Genomic DNA, 13,500 nt, shown 5'->3' with positions numbered 1-13,500 from the left:
TCAGCTTGCTGATGAAACAACACTAGCCCAAGGTTGGGTCAACTGTTAGTATTTTGCCATGTTGAAAATTAATGCAGCCCACACCATCCTGCAAATTAACTTTTATTATAGTAGCCAGTGTCCAGCAGCTACAGTGTGTCACAACACAAATTTCTACTGCAGAGGAGGGAAGCAGTGATTATAATCAGTTGGGTTCGTCTTGTCTTGCATAGGCAAACTTCCACTGAAACTCATGACTAGTGATTTACATCATACTTGCCGCTCAGCAGCAGCTGCTGAAATAAGCAGATTTGACTAAATGCCATTGCAAATAAGGTCACTGATCTTTAACTTTCCATTGCAACCCAGGATTCCAGTTCTTCTCTTACTGATATTTTGCAAAGAACTATATCAGAAACTATAAAAATGAAAATTTGCACTGATTCTTTATCTTTACCCTTTTGCAACACTCAGGGCATTGCTTTGCATAGCATTCCAGGAGGAGGAGAGTGCCTTCCTCTTTGTATTTCACTGGAATTTCAAGTATCAAGAAGAGAAAAGAAAATAATCCATGTGGAAACATAATTCTTTTAATGATAGGTTAAATAACGGCAAGGAAGATTTCACCAAGTCTCATTTTGACAGTGACTAGCCCTAATAAATGACTTTCTCGCAATTACATGCTTCAGGAGCAAAATGACAATGAGTTTGGGTGGTACTCCCGGAGTCGCATTTCTGAGTGCCAGGAATGTCTCCATTTCTCTACTGGTCCTCATCAGCTTAGGAGGTGGAGGAAAGCATGTAATGTTTTAATGAACGATCATTCATTAGACATAATGGACCACATTAAAACAAACAAACAAAAACCCACAAAAAACAGTGAATTTGTGTCTCAATCACAGGTGATAAATTTAGTCCCTAAACCTAAAAGTCAGCTATATGCTGAGGGCAACTCTTCGTCATCTTGTACAACATAAATTTACTCCAGCTATGGTTGTGAACACCTGGAAGAACTGCAATGTGGATGTGCCAGAATTAATAAGCATTTACACTGGTATTATTGAAAGCAAAATCTACCTCATTATCTATCTAGAAAGTTTTATATTATTATGCATAACTATCACTGTTGATAATTAGCAAAGAGATACTTGCTTCTGTTGAAGCAAGCCTAAATTTTCAGTGTATGGTGGTCCTGTAAAGTAATGTCTATCATCTGATAAATTACTTAATTGTTGAGGAGAAGGAGTATTAATCATAATACATGAAGACTAATGAACAGCAATGATGTTCAAAAATCGATGTAAACAAGAAGTACAAAAGCATGTTGTCTGGGGTATTAGGCAACTGATGTGATCGTGAGCCGTGATTTCCACACTGATGCCAGAGAAGTGAGCATCCTCAGTTAAGTCTGAACTATATTTGAAGGAGGGAGGGGTGGTTCAGACAGGTTAAAGACCAGTTTTGAAATATAAAACATTGTGTCTATTGTGTGGGAACAAAATACATCCCTTCTAATGAAGATTCCCTTTGTACCGACAGGACTGGACGTAATTTCAGGTGACTGGATGCTCTTCCAGGCACAGCTGATTTGCTTTTGTATGCAGGGTTTCAAAGACAGTTTGAACTCAAAGCACATCAGATCATCTCACTTGGTGGGGCCCAGCTTCAGCCTGGTGAGCAATATTAAGCCTTATTTTTGCTCATGCTAGATCCTCAACAAAGGCTTTATTATATTAACTACAGGTTAAATTCTCTTACATATCAGCCAGCTGAATTACAACTTTTTTGCTCAGTGAACTTTCTTGGAGGTGAGTTAATACTTGCTTAGCAAACGTGCAGGATCTTTTCTAAGAGGGCAATGCAAGATTAAACTTTTTGAAGGTTATTATGAAATGCAGTACTAGAATTCACAGTAACTAATAAATGCATATGAACAATATTCTCTATGGAATATTTTTCTCTGTGGGTGGGAAGCCAGAAAAAATGGATAAATTATACTAATAAAAGCTACTTAAAGAGTCAAGAGAGTAAAGTGTGAAAAATATACCTCATTATCAAACAAGGATCAGGCATTCCATCATCAATGTAGTTTTCAACAAAGAGAAATCTTGATTTTTATTGATGTTAAAAAAGAATATTCTATAAAAATGCCTCCAGGAGAAAGGAGTAAGTCTAGCAAGGCTTTTTTTTTCTTTCTTTTTCTTTTTTTTTTTTTTTTTCTTTTTCTTTCTTTTTCTTTCTTTTTTTTTTCTTTTTTCTTTTTTTTTCTTTTTCTTTTTCTTTTTCTTTTTCTTTTTCTTTTTCTTTTTCTTTTTCTTTTTCTTTTTCTTTTTCTTTTTCTTTTTCTTTTTCTTTTTCTTTTTCTTTTTCTTTTTCTTTTTCTTTTTCTTTTTCTTTTTCTTTTTCTTTTTCTTTTTCTTTTTCTTTTTCTTTTTTTCTTTTTCTTTTTTTTTCTTTTTCTTTTTCTTTTTCTTTTTCTTTTTCTTTTTCTTTTTCTTTTTCTTTTTCTTTTTCTTTTTCTTTTTCTTTTTCTTTTTCTTTTTCTTTTTCTTTTTCTTTTTCTTTTTCTTTTTCTTTTTCTTTTTCTTTTTCTTTTTCTTTTTCTTTTTCTTTTTCTTTTTCTTTTTCTTTTTCTTTTTCTTTTTCTTTTTCTTTTTCTTCTTCTTCCTTTTTCTTTCTTTTTTTTTTTTTTTTTTTTCCCCGCAAGGCCAGCAAAACTTTTTTTCCTTGTTTTTGCTCTCTAAAAGTGGGAGGGAAGTTAGATGAGAAAAACAGTGATGACAAATGGTATTTACTGCTCTCCCAGGGACACGGGCTGCCACGCTGGAGTACAAGGAGTCAGTACAGCTCCCGCTGTGCCAGCCAGAGGGACTCTCCCATGATTTCAACAAAACCTGGAGCGAGTCCAAACACTCCAACAACTGCCTTCAAACACAGGAAAGTGTCTTGCACAGAGCAGTGTTCTTCTGCAGCAGCACGTGTATCTGCCTTAACTGTGCTGACAATTCCTATCCCTGGGTGCAAGCCGATGAACAAAAATCTCAGTGAAACTATTCCCTACTTTTATTTTATTGCCCACACAACCACTGCGTGTGCTCTGGTGAAACAATAGGTTCCTCTCAGCTGGGAAATAACCCACTAATTCATTTCTTTACACTGATATGTCTCCAGATAGGATCAGTACCAAAAATACTATGAAGCCTACTATAGAAAAACATTGGAAAATATCTGCCTTAGTATTAAAGGCATTTACTTGATGAGGTTTTATCAGGGATTGTTCTTTGCAACTTTAAAAAGAACTGTAGCTTTTACATCATTTTCAAGACACTCTTCTATTAAAATATAAAGTAATATTGAGATAAACTGATATGTATATATTAAAGGAGGAATTTTTAAATCTCCTTAGTTTAGTTTAAAGTCATTAGATAGCTTGGATGTTTTTCTTTCTGATATGTTAAATGTTATTGGACACCTCATCTAAGTGTCTTTTACTGCCAATTGAAATGGGTTCCTTAGCTGATCTCCTAACAGCATTTCTGCATCCTTTTACTGTGAATTAATCTAAGCTGTGATACAAGAAGACTGTACAGTATGAACCTTAATATATTCTGATATTCACAGAACTATTTGAAGCTGCAAACAGTCAAAAAAAGGTAAATGCATTGGTGAAGTAGAACTCTTTTTTTTTTTTTCAATTTTGTATTTTCTTTTTTAAACTGAGACTGAAAAAAGATTACAGACTGCACTCTGTAGTTATGCTGGTGGAAAGCTTCTCTTGATCTCCAGACATACAACAAAAGAGATCTATCCAAACCTGCTGAAATGGAGCTGGCAGACAATCATCAAACTTACTGCCTCAGTTTTGAACAGACACCTGTAGTTAATACTCCTATCTCCAGCAGACAGAATTACACCTTTGAATGTGATAGCAAGCGCTTAATGGCATTTAGGATTGAAGTTCTCTCTTTCAAGAAGCTCTTTTTGTTCTATTTTCCTCACTAAAGCATGTTGAAGGCTTTCTCATTTCACCTGCTGCCACTGCAGAGGTTGTCTCTGGACCCTGGGGCAGCAAAACACCCTGGGAGAGTGTGTCACTGAAACCTTTGGCCCTGTGAAGAAACTTCCATGAAATAGCTCAGAGGGTTCCAAAAATAGGAAAGGTGTGTTTTCAACACTTGCGAAAGGTAAATCAGTGGAAAATAAAAGTCACATCTGCAGGATGAAGAGGACACAAGAGGTATTTTTTCAAGCTGTGCGGTGATGCTTGTCCCTTTGCTAGGAAATCCTTGGCTGGAAGGAGGAGGGAGAGCCTGGGCTGACTCACCTGGCTTGCCCCTGCTTTGCCCACTGCCACAGTCTCTGCCCACACGGTGCTTGTGCAGCAGCCCTGAAACTCAATGCCTGGCTTCTTGCTCAGCGTGTGTTAGCCAGGGGTGGACCAGATGACATGTGAAGATACATTCCTCTCAGCCCACATTTTCCTAAGAGTATGAGTATATCTTCAGTGAAGAGCAACCCAGTCCTGGAAATGCAAATCAATTTTCTGAGGACACCACCGGAAAACAAAGGACCCGTGTGAGTCCACACTTCTGGGTACTCGGGGTGCTTTCCTTAACCATTTTTTGGGGAAATCCCTATTACTAGCATGAGGCACAGCCCTCAGGCTTGGTTTTGATGTCAGAGTCAGTGCTGTCTGCAGCTATGGGCAGCTCAAAGCTGGGCAGGGTGGCACAGGGGCACGCAGGTTGCGGAGCAGGAGAAGCAGGGCATGGGGAGGGAGGCAGTGCTGGTGCATCCGCTCCTGGCGGGGATGGGGACGTGGCTGTGGGGTGAGGGAGACTCCAAGCAACAAGATGGATTTACATCCTTTGAGCACTGCAATGAGAAACATGTTGGCCACGCGGCAATGTTACAGCACTACCGTACGCCAGCTAATGTACAAACAGCAAAAAGAAACAAGAAAGAGCTATCTGGGCTCTCAGGTGGAAGCACACACTATTAACAGACCTTTGAAATGCATCACTGTAGTCAGCAGCAGCTTGAAGGTAATATTTTTCAGAATATTTTTTCAGCAGACATCCAAATACATAAAATAAGGAATATATATTTTTTTTCCAGCTGATGAAATAAGTCTTAGCAGCACTGGAGCGAATGCCTCATAAAGCACACCAAAGCACGACTTCTATATTTTTGCAGCTGCTGAATGACTGTGGCAGCTTTTTCTCCATTATATTACATTCACACTAAGCAGATGTGAAGAGAAATTGCAATATGCAATTAAATACATACCATACCTAGCAATGGGATGCGTTATTACTAGAATCCATTCACTGCTGTAAGACCTATTCATATTTTCTTTCAGATACATGGATAGTCACACTCCTAAACGTGATTAGGACTCAGTCTTTCTCTGTGTTTTGTCTGCTAAGTTTCCATTTAGCAGTCATTCAATTTTCAGGAAAAAATGGTTATTTTCCTAATCAACAGGTATGGAAACTCTGCCTTGCCTCAGAGAGACCCTATGGGATATGCTTAGTCTCTACAACGTCCCCTTTACTAATAATAAAGATTTTGCAGGCTATAGTTTGGTCTCTGTCATTTCCTTGGTTTTAGTGACAAAGGAGAACCAAAAGAAGGTTTCTGCTGAAGGAACTGTATGTCCTGTATCTATCTGCACAGATTGTCTGCCACACTGAAGGTGGAACCAGAAGGGATTAGGAAACAAAGACCACATTTACAAAGGTGTTTGATTAGTGGTACCTAGCTACGTAACTCCTATTGATATAGTGGGAATTTCCCAGACACTTTTAAAAAAATGCCTAGGGCACCTTATCTCTGCCCCTAGACATTTATCTCTTTCTCTATTTCTTAAGGTAAATATCTTCAAAAATCTGGCTCCACCTTTCATTTTCAAAGTGACAGAAGACCAGGTTGTTCATTGTTCATGCCAATTGTCCTGCTAAGAACTGCATGCTTTGGTATTGCCCAACATCTAAATGCTTTCCCTACTTGTGTGCCAGCTGCCAGGACCCCATGATGTTGTGCTCGGTGGGTTAGGTGACCAAGAGAAGGACATGAACTGTTTGGCCCATTATGTGAGGAGCTGTCTAAAACTAGAAAGCTGAAAACCAGGAAAATAAGTGAAAATGACCATGCACACATAAGTGCCCGACTTGGTGCGGCTGCCAGTTGGCCAGAGTGGTCTCCTGCTCTACGCAGAGTCCAGGTCCAGGTCCCAGTCTCTGCTGGCTTCTGCTGTTGAGTCAGTGAGTTTGGGTCAGTACTAACAGGAGTTGCTCAAAACTCAGCTAATTTGAATAAGGGCAAAAATATGGCAGAATTTCCATAAATGCTGTACTATGAGAAGATATCAAGATGTGAACCACCTGTGGTTTCAGTTTTGCAAAACAAACCTGTCTGGCATTTTGCGCAATCAAACCACACCCTATTCCATTCAGCTCTGATTTATTAACTAGAAAGCTCTCATATCATTCCCCTTTCCATGGTTGCTGGTACTATCTACAATTCCAGATAACATGAAAGAAAACTTGCTGTGCCAAAGATGGCAATGGTTACCACGTTCATTTTCTAACACGGTTATCATTTTCACATTTCCACTTTCCATGTTTTCCAGTTCAGAGATGAATCATAAGTAGGAGAAAAAAAAAAAAAAAAGCCCTCATAAGCCCTCATATTAAATTAGTGTCAGAACATTAAGAAAAAACGTCCACCGCACCCTGTGATTAATTCATTAATCCGTCTTTCAAAACAAGTAATCTAATTAGCTTGCAAACAAGAACATGACGCACACGTGGATCTTCAAATAGTGTTGACATATTGAATTGTTCAGATTCCTAAGATACACAGCCTTTCACTTGCTGCTTCCAGTTCCAGTAAAACCCAGACCAGAATGCTTCTGCTCTCGAAGGTTCCTGGTTGCACAGAATGGAATGTGCTCACGGTCCAAGGCCAGGACTCAGAGAATAGGTCTCTTCCTTTGGAGAAAAAAGAAATTGCAAGCGCTTCTTACAGGCAGCCCTAAACGCAGCTGGCTAGGTAATATGCAGGTTTTAAAAGACCTGAGAGCTATCTTTTGGCCTCTTCGTAAGCACTAAAAGTCAATCAAAAGTTCAAAAGTTCATGCATATGCATATACTTGTATATGTGAAAGAGAAGAACTGAGGAAGCAGACTGACCAGTGAAGAGTGCAAAGAGAGGTCTGTCAGCTCAGTTAGGAGAGCTAGGCCATGGGAAGAGGCCACAAAGCAGTGTAAAGTAAGGGTGGTGGTTTTCGGTGGCCAGAGGCTGAATTTCATGTACACCTGTCATCCAATTGGAAAGCAATCCAGTAAAAGTGGACTACTGAAAACCCAACAGAAACATTTCTATTCTATTCATAATGATACAATTAGCTTTAAATATTTCAGGAAGATCAACCAGGATAAACAGGCTGGTTTTAATTTTTTATTTTAATATATATATATTTTTTTTCCTTTTTCTTCTATTTATGTCAGATTCTGTGCTGCCATGTCACATAATCACAAAAATGGGAATGAGATGAATATATAGCAACTGTCAAAGTCTCAGTCCTTTCAGCTAATGAAGATGTTGCACCAAATTCATCCTTGACATCATCCAAAAAGGAAGACTTTATTTTCTGGTAATGACTTCCTGATTTTTTGCTAACATTTTTTGGGACAAATTGCGATATTACTGTAAATTATTTCTCAATTCTCTTTCAAAGTTCAACCCAAAAGAGAATTAGATGCTAGCTATGCTGTTCATTACTGTCTTTACTTTGGAAATCTCTGGGCAATCCAGTCAGTTTCTGATAATTCAATTAATGGACTGCTGAAAAAAGGAGGAAGACATAAATGTTACGATGAATACAAGGAAGATGAAAGATCTATCGTATTCACCTGAGTCTGAAAACATGTCTACTATTTGGTTAGTGGCTGGGATGGGTGGAGATTGGCATGGGAAAATGCGTATAAACCTTATGTGTTGTGCAATGATTCTTGCACTGGTTTCCTTCACACGACCTGAATCAAAAAGCCCTTACGGGGTGGCCTGGTAGCAGGTCATGGGAAAGGCCAGAGATTTAGGTTCCTATGGATCCAGTCATGCATAAAAACAGCAGGGAGGTTCACGAGCATATTGACAGTTGACAATGACCAATGCAAGAGTAAACCACGAACTGATGGAAATCTTTCTACAGAAGACACCCTGTAAGGAAGTTCCTGAACTTCCAAGAACACAGTCTAGAAGCAATTAGAGCACTCAACAAATGTGAAATGTAGACCTTGTAAGCAACGCTCTTTGTCAAAAAAACGAAATTCCTGTCCTCTGGGTAACCCTGAAGTACCAAATATTTTCTTCTGTTGTTAGGCTGGGGAAAACAAAACAAAACAAAACAAAAGCAAAAACAACAAAAAATATTTTTTTAATGAAAGACTAGTTTTGTAAGATTGAATTACATTTCAAGTGCATCATTTTTACCAAGAGAAGTATCAGAGTAATCAAGTCTAACCAAAATATATTGAATGTAAGGAAGAAAAATGCTTTGTTCTTTTCTCTGCTGATGCTGTTGACAGAAACATGTTCTCATGAAACAGTCTGTCTCAATCAGACTGATATTTCTCAACAGAAAGGCTTTTCCTTTTGTAATTCTGTGACCAAGTCTACTCAGAGATTTCATGTATACCTGCTTCATATATAATTCTCATATCAGTGAGAAATATTGGAAGCCTGGCAGATGAAAAATCAGTATGGTCATTTGACTGAGGAGACGATGAAAAAATACAGACAAAAGCAGATGTTACCTCATTTGAAGATCTACAAAACCTATGAGTCCATTCAGAGTGCTTATATCACTACCATTAGTGCAGTAATTAGTGATGTTTAATCTACAGATGGGTTCCTGTTATCAGGGGATTAGGGGCTGAGGTTCAGTGGATAATGGAGCAGTGCAGACAAAAAAATAAAAAAAGTGTTACAGCCACATAAATTCCTGGAGAACCAGCTCAGGCGTCTCTGCGTCGTGCCCCCATACTTCCAGCCTGGAGGCAGCAGTTACTAGCTCAATCTCAGCCCTGCATGAACGCATGGAGGCTGCTTCTGTCCTGGACAGACTTTGAGAACAGATGTAAAGCTGGGTTTGCTTGACACTGCACATGAACTTAGAAGTTCTATTGACAAGAAAACTGGAGACATCTCTGCACCAAGCATATGGCTAGGCCTGAAGGCACAGTCTCCCAGGGGATGGGTTGTTGACTCTAATTGTGCTCCCTGACGAACAAGGGAGCTTCTTTCATGACCTTTTTGCAGGAAAGAGGACGCATCTTCCGAAGCCCAGTTGGACATGTAGCTCTCATGAAGTTAAGAAAAGTTACTTTCAAGTTACATCTTTGAGGACATAAGTGATTTGCCTGAAACAGCACAAAAAGACTGTTGTAACAGACAAACTTCACTTTGGGTGATTCAAATCCTGTGAAATCAACCTCTCCAGGCTCTGTCTGAAAGCTACAATGACCAAATCCCAGATACAGCAGTGGTTGGGAGAGGGTTCTTTCTAACGCGCTGACCACCATGTGACCTCATTCTGGAAGGGCTGAATTCCTGTTGATGTCATCTTCATGCCTCCAGGTGCATGAAACCATCTTACCCAGAGATCGTACTTCCTGATGGTATCAGGGACATGTGGGGATTGAGATAATACCATGGCTTAAGTTGGGGGCCTCAAAACCCAACTAGGAATGGGTTCCTCTCTTGCAAACAGAGGAAAGACCTACTACTACTTCATATATATATATATATGACATCTTCTGTCCACTGTGGTAGTTCCCTTTTAGCTTTGGTTAAGCAGCATCAGTTATATCTGCCTTCTCACTGGCAAATTCAGCTAGCCAAAGCTTTTGATTCTAAGCCCTCAGAGGATCTAGTAATATATATAAAGCTTTGTCTGCTTCTTCCACACAGTCCATGTCACTGTACCTCTACCTCAGATGTTTCCAACCAAGGGACTACTGAAAACAAAATAAAACAAACAAATGAACAGACCCCCCTATTTTTTTAGAGAGCCATATCATCCTCCAATAACTTATCAGTCGGATGGACAGATGCACCAAACGCCTCAAGTTACACACAGACAAGTTCCAGAATAGTTTCTTACAAACAAACAGACAAAACAACAACAACAAACCAATGCTTTTACTCTTTCAGTTACTCAGTAAAAATGAAGAATCACATCAGTTATAATTGGTAACTGCACAAGCCAGTTACCAACTTTGGTTTCTTAGCTGCTTAAGGGCACAACTCACGGTCTTGCTTATTGTTTTGAGCACACTCTTTCCATACTCTGAGCAAACAGAGCAAATGGCAGCCAATTTTATTTTATAAAAAAACAAAACAAACAAACAAACAAATTTATTTTATACTTAGTTTCTTTGCATGCATTTTCTGCTCTGTGTTGAATATTTGGATTCTTTTCCTTTGAACACAGGCTTAGAATCTGGCATAAAGGAAAGAGCAGGTATTGCAGCATTATATGACATAGGCAGTTACAGGTGGAAGTCTCCTCAGATATCTTTGACTCATTTCCAAACCTCAAAAATGTTTCAAAAAATAAAATCCTGCCACATTTTACAAGCTGCAGATGTAGCCACATTATTTTGCTGAAGTTGCTCAGCAGTATTTATTGCATGAGGTTATCTTCTTTATTTAGACTGACAATGTATGTGATATTTTGCAAAAGACTCGGTCCCTGAAGTTTTGTCATCTAAAAGATGGATGTATAAAACAAATTATGCAGAGAAATGTACACATATAATGAGCTCACTTAGATTCCTCTTTCTAATTATATAAAATGGGCCCAGAAAACAAAATGTAGGCAATAGGCTATTCTTGTAAAGTCATAATCTTAGGATCAGGCATTTATTTTTTTAAATTAAGGACTATTAATATGCTGAAGTGTGAAAGAAGCTATTGTCACCCATTTAGTTTCCAACATAAACTACTGGCTAGTTAGAGGCATTTGCAAGAAATATAGACTGTTCCTTCAATTCCTAAGTCCCATTTTCACCCAAAAGTTAAAATAGAAAGAGTGTTTGCAGTTTGCTTTTATTATAACCTCTGGTTTTATAGCCCACTATTATGTGATGTTCCATAAACCTAACCCAGAAGCATTCCACCATGTTCTTCTTATCCAAATACCTAACCCTCCAACCTTTTTCCAGCTAATAATCCTAGTGAAGTTTTTGGGGAATTTCAGTTGAGTAAAGATTAACTTCATACTATAGGATTTGGCTTTAAAACCTTCTTAGCTAACTTTGACTTTTCCATTTTCATCAGCAGTTTTAATTTCAGACATGCCCTACCACAACCAAGTATGACATCTTCCAGAAAAGCACACCAGTTTTGCTCCATTTGTTTCCTTCCCCTAAGTTCTTGCTTTACACTGTTGTACCCCCATGTAACTCAGCCCGTACTTTATTGCCTTTTACTGTTGATAAGCACTACTTAACAACTTTTCCCACATGTTCTTGGTAAAAAAAATGAAAACCAGCTAAGAACATCAATTAAACCAGAAAATGTTCTTAAAAAGTAGCAATCAGTAAAATACTAAAGTAATTCTTTTGGTATTGAGACAAGTTTTTTTGTTGGTTTTTTTTTTGTGTTTTTTTTTTTTTTTTCCAAGGTCAGAGTCCTTTAAACTGTCCTGAGGACTGTCCATTTTCTCTTTTTCTTTTCATTTTTATGGCTCAAAAACATTCAATGCATGGTCTTTGAAATACAACTTTTCCTTATGTAAAGTCATTCTCTTTCATTAATGTTTTTGAGAAACTATTTTTTATGGCTCAGAGGTGAAATAAATTCACTTTCAGAGAGATTTCAGTCAGATTTCCCAGGTCCTGCTGTCACAATGCTGTGAAGCCCAGCTCTTGTCGCGTTTTTTTCTTCCACTGGGGTTTGGCAGCAGAGTGTACTGAGGAAGTGCACTCCTTATGTGTTATTAGAAACCAGGTTTGAATAAGGCTGGACTGCATTTGGACAGGCTGGTCATATAATGCTGTGGGACAACCACACAATTTCAATTTCCGCTATGGAACAGAACTTATCCTGTCCCTGATATATTTCCTCTTATTATTTCATTCCAGCTCCAATGCCACACAGAGCTGACATATCCCACAACGAAATGAGGTACCGCTTCACCAGTTACTGGAAAACAGAACAGGAAATTATACTCAATGAGCTTGATAGGGAAGTTTATAAAAATGTAAAATTGGACCCAATTTGAAAAATTGTGAAAAAAGCAGATTTATCTCATTGCTCACTGCAATCAGAGATGATTTGAGGTAAAGGTTGAACTACTCCTGCAAAGCACAAGTTTTCTCATCTTCCAGTAACACCAATTTTTAGCTCCAGCCTGTACATTATAGCACCTCAGGAGTATTCAGCCCTCCAGTTCCCCGTGACATACACACAGCTTCATGCATTGCGCCTTCCTGTCGCTGTGACTGGGCTTGGAAACCTTCCAGTGCTGTGTTGGGCTGCGGTCTTCTCTTTTCCAGATGAGGAACTCTGTGAGACACGTTGCTCCTCAACAGCCCCGGTGAGCACTGGCCATGGCTGTTGCTGTTTCCCTCCCCACCCTGGCTCTGCTTTACCATCTCCAAAATCTGAGCAGAAGACACCTTCCTTACATGCCCTACAAGTGCTCACTGTTGCTTTCTTCTGTATTGGGGAGAGGATTCTCAGTCAGATGGATCATCAACTGTCAAGTTATTAAAACTGTGCTGATTATGCCAGCTCCAGAAAAAAAGAATCAATATAGCATATATGTGTGTGTGTTTCTGCTTCCTTGCATGCAGGCATATGTGCCATGCTACTGAAGCCCACATCTGGTGGACTCCTCAGATGGAGCAGCTTGAAAGAGGATTTAAAAACACAAAATTCAAGTTATACCACAGCAGAAATATTTTCTCTACTCTCCTTCCAGCCTGTTAAAAATACCAAGGAGTTTATATTCAGAGCTCTCAGAGACTTTGGGGCTATCTTTAAAAAGCAAATGAGATCACTCTTTTCATGTGAGGGATATTTAGCTCGTATATAGGTACTCTGGATAAATTACTATTTCATTAATTAATTAATTTCATTAATTAATATTTCTGTGATAATTTAGCATAAGCCTTGATTATGACCCACTAATGTTATACAGTTGCTGACTAATTGTGCCTACCTAACAATTACCAAGGTAGACCACTGTTAGACTGCGATGAGTGCACCCAACAAAGCTTAGCTGCTTATAGATTACAGCTAAGTGTTCATGACATCTCACATTGACTGCTGATGTTATTGCTGTGGAAAGACCCATACCTGCTATGAATTGGCACTTGCCAGCTGGACGAGTCAGCTGAAAACCTGTACAATGTCCTGGGTGAATTAGCAATACTGATCTACCTTTTAGCAAATTTTCTAAGTTTGTTGACACCTTTCATATAAGGGTTGTTTTCCAGCTAATGA

The sequence above is a fragment of the Anser cygnoides genome, chromosome 2 (genome assembly GCF_040182565.1).
Source record: "Anser cygnoides isolate HZ-2024a breed goose chromosome 2, Taihu_goose_T2T_genome, whole genome shotgun sequence".
Lineage (NCBI taxonomy): Eukaryota > Metazoa > Chordata > Aves > Anseriformes > Anatidae > Anser > Anser cygnoides.
This window is presented reverse-complemented; position numbering follows the sequence as displayed.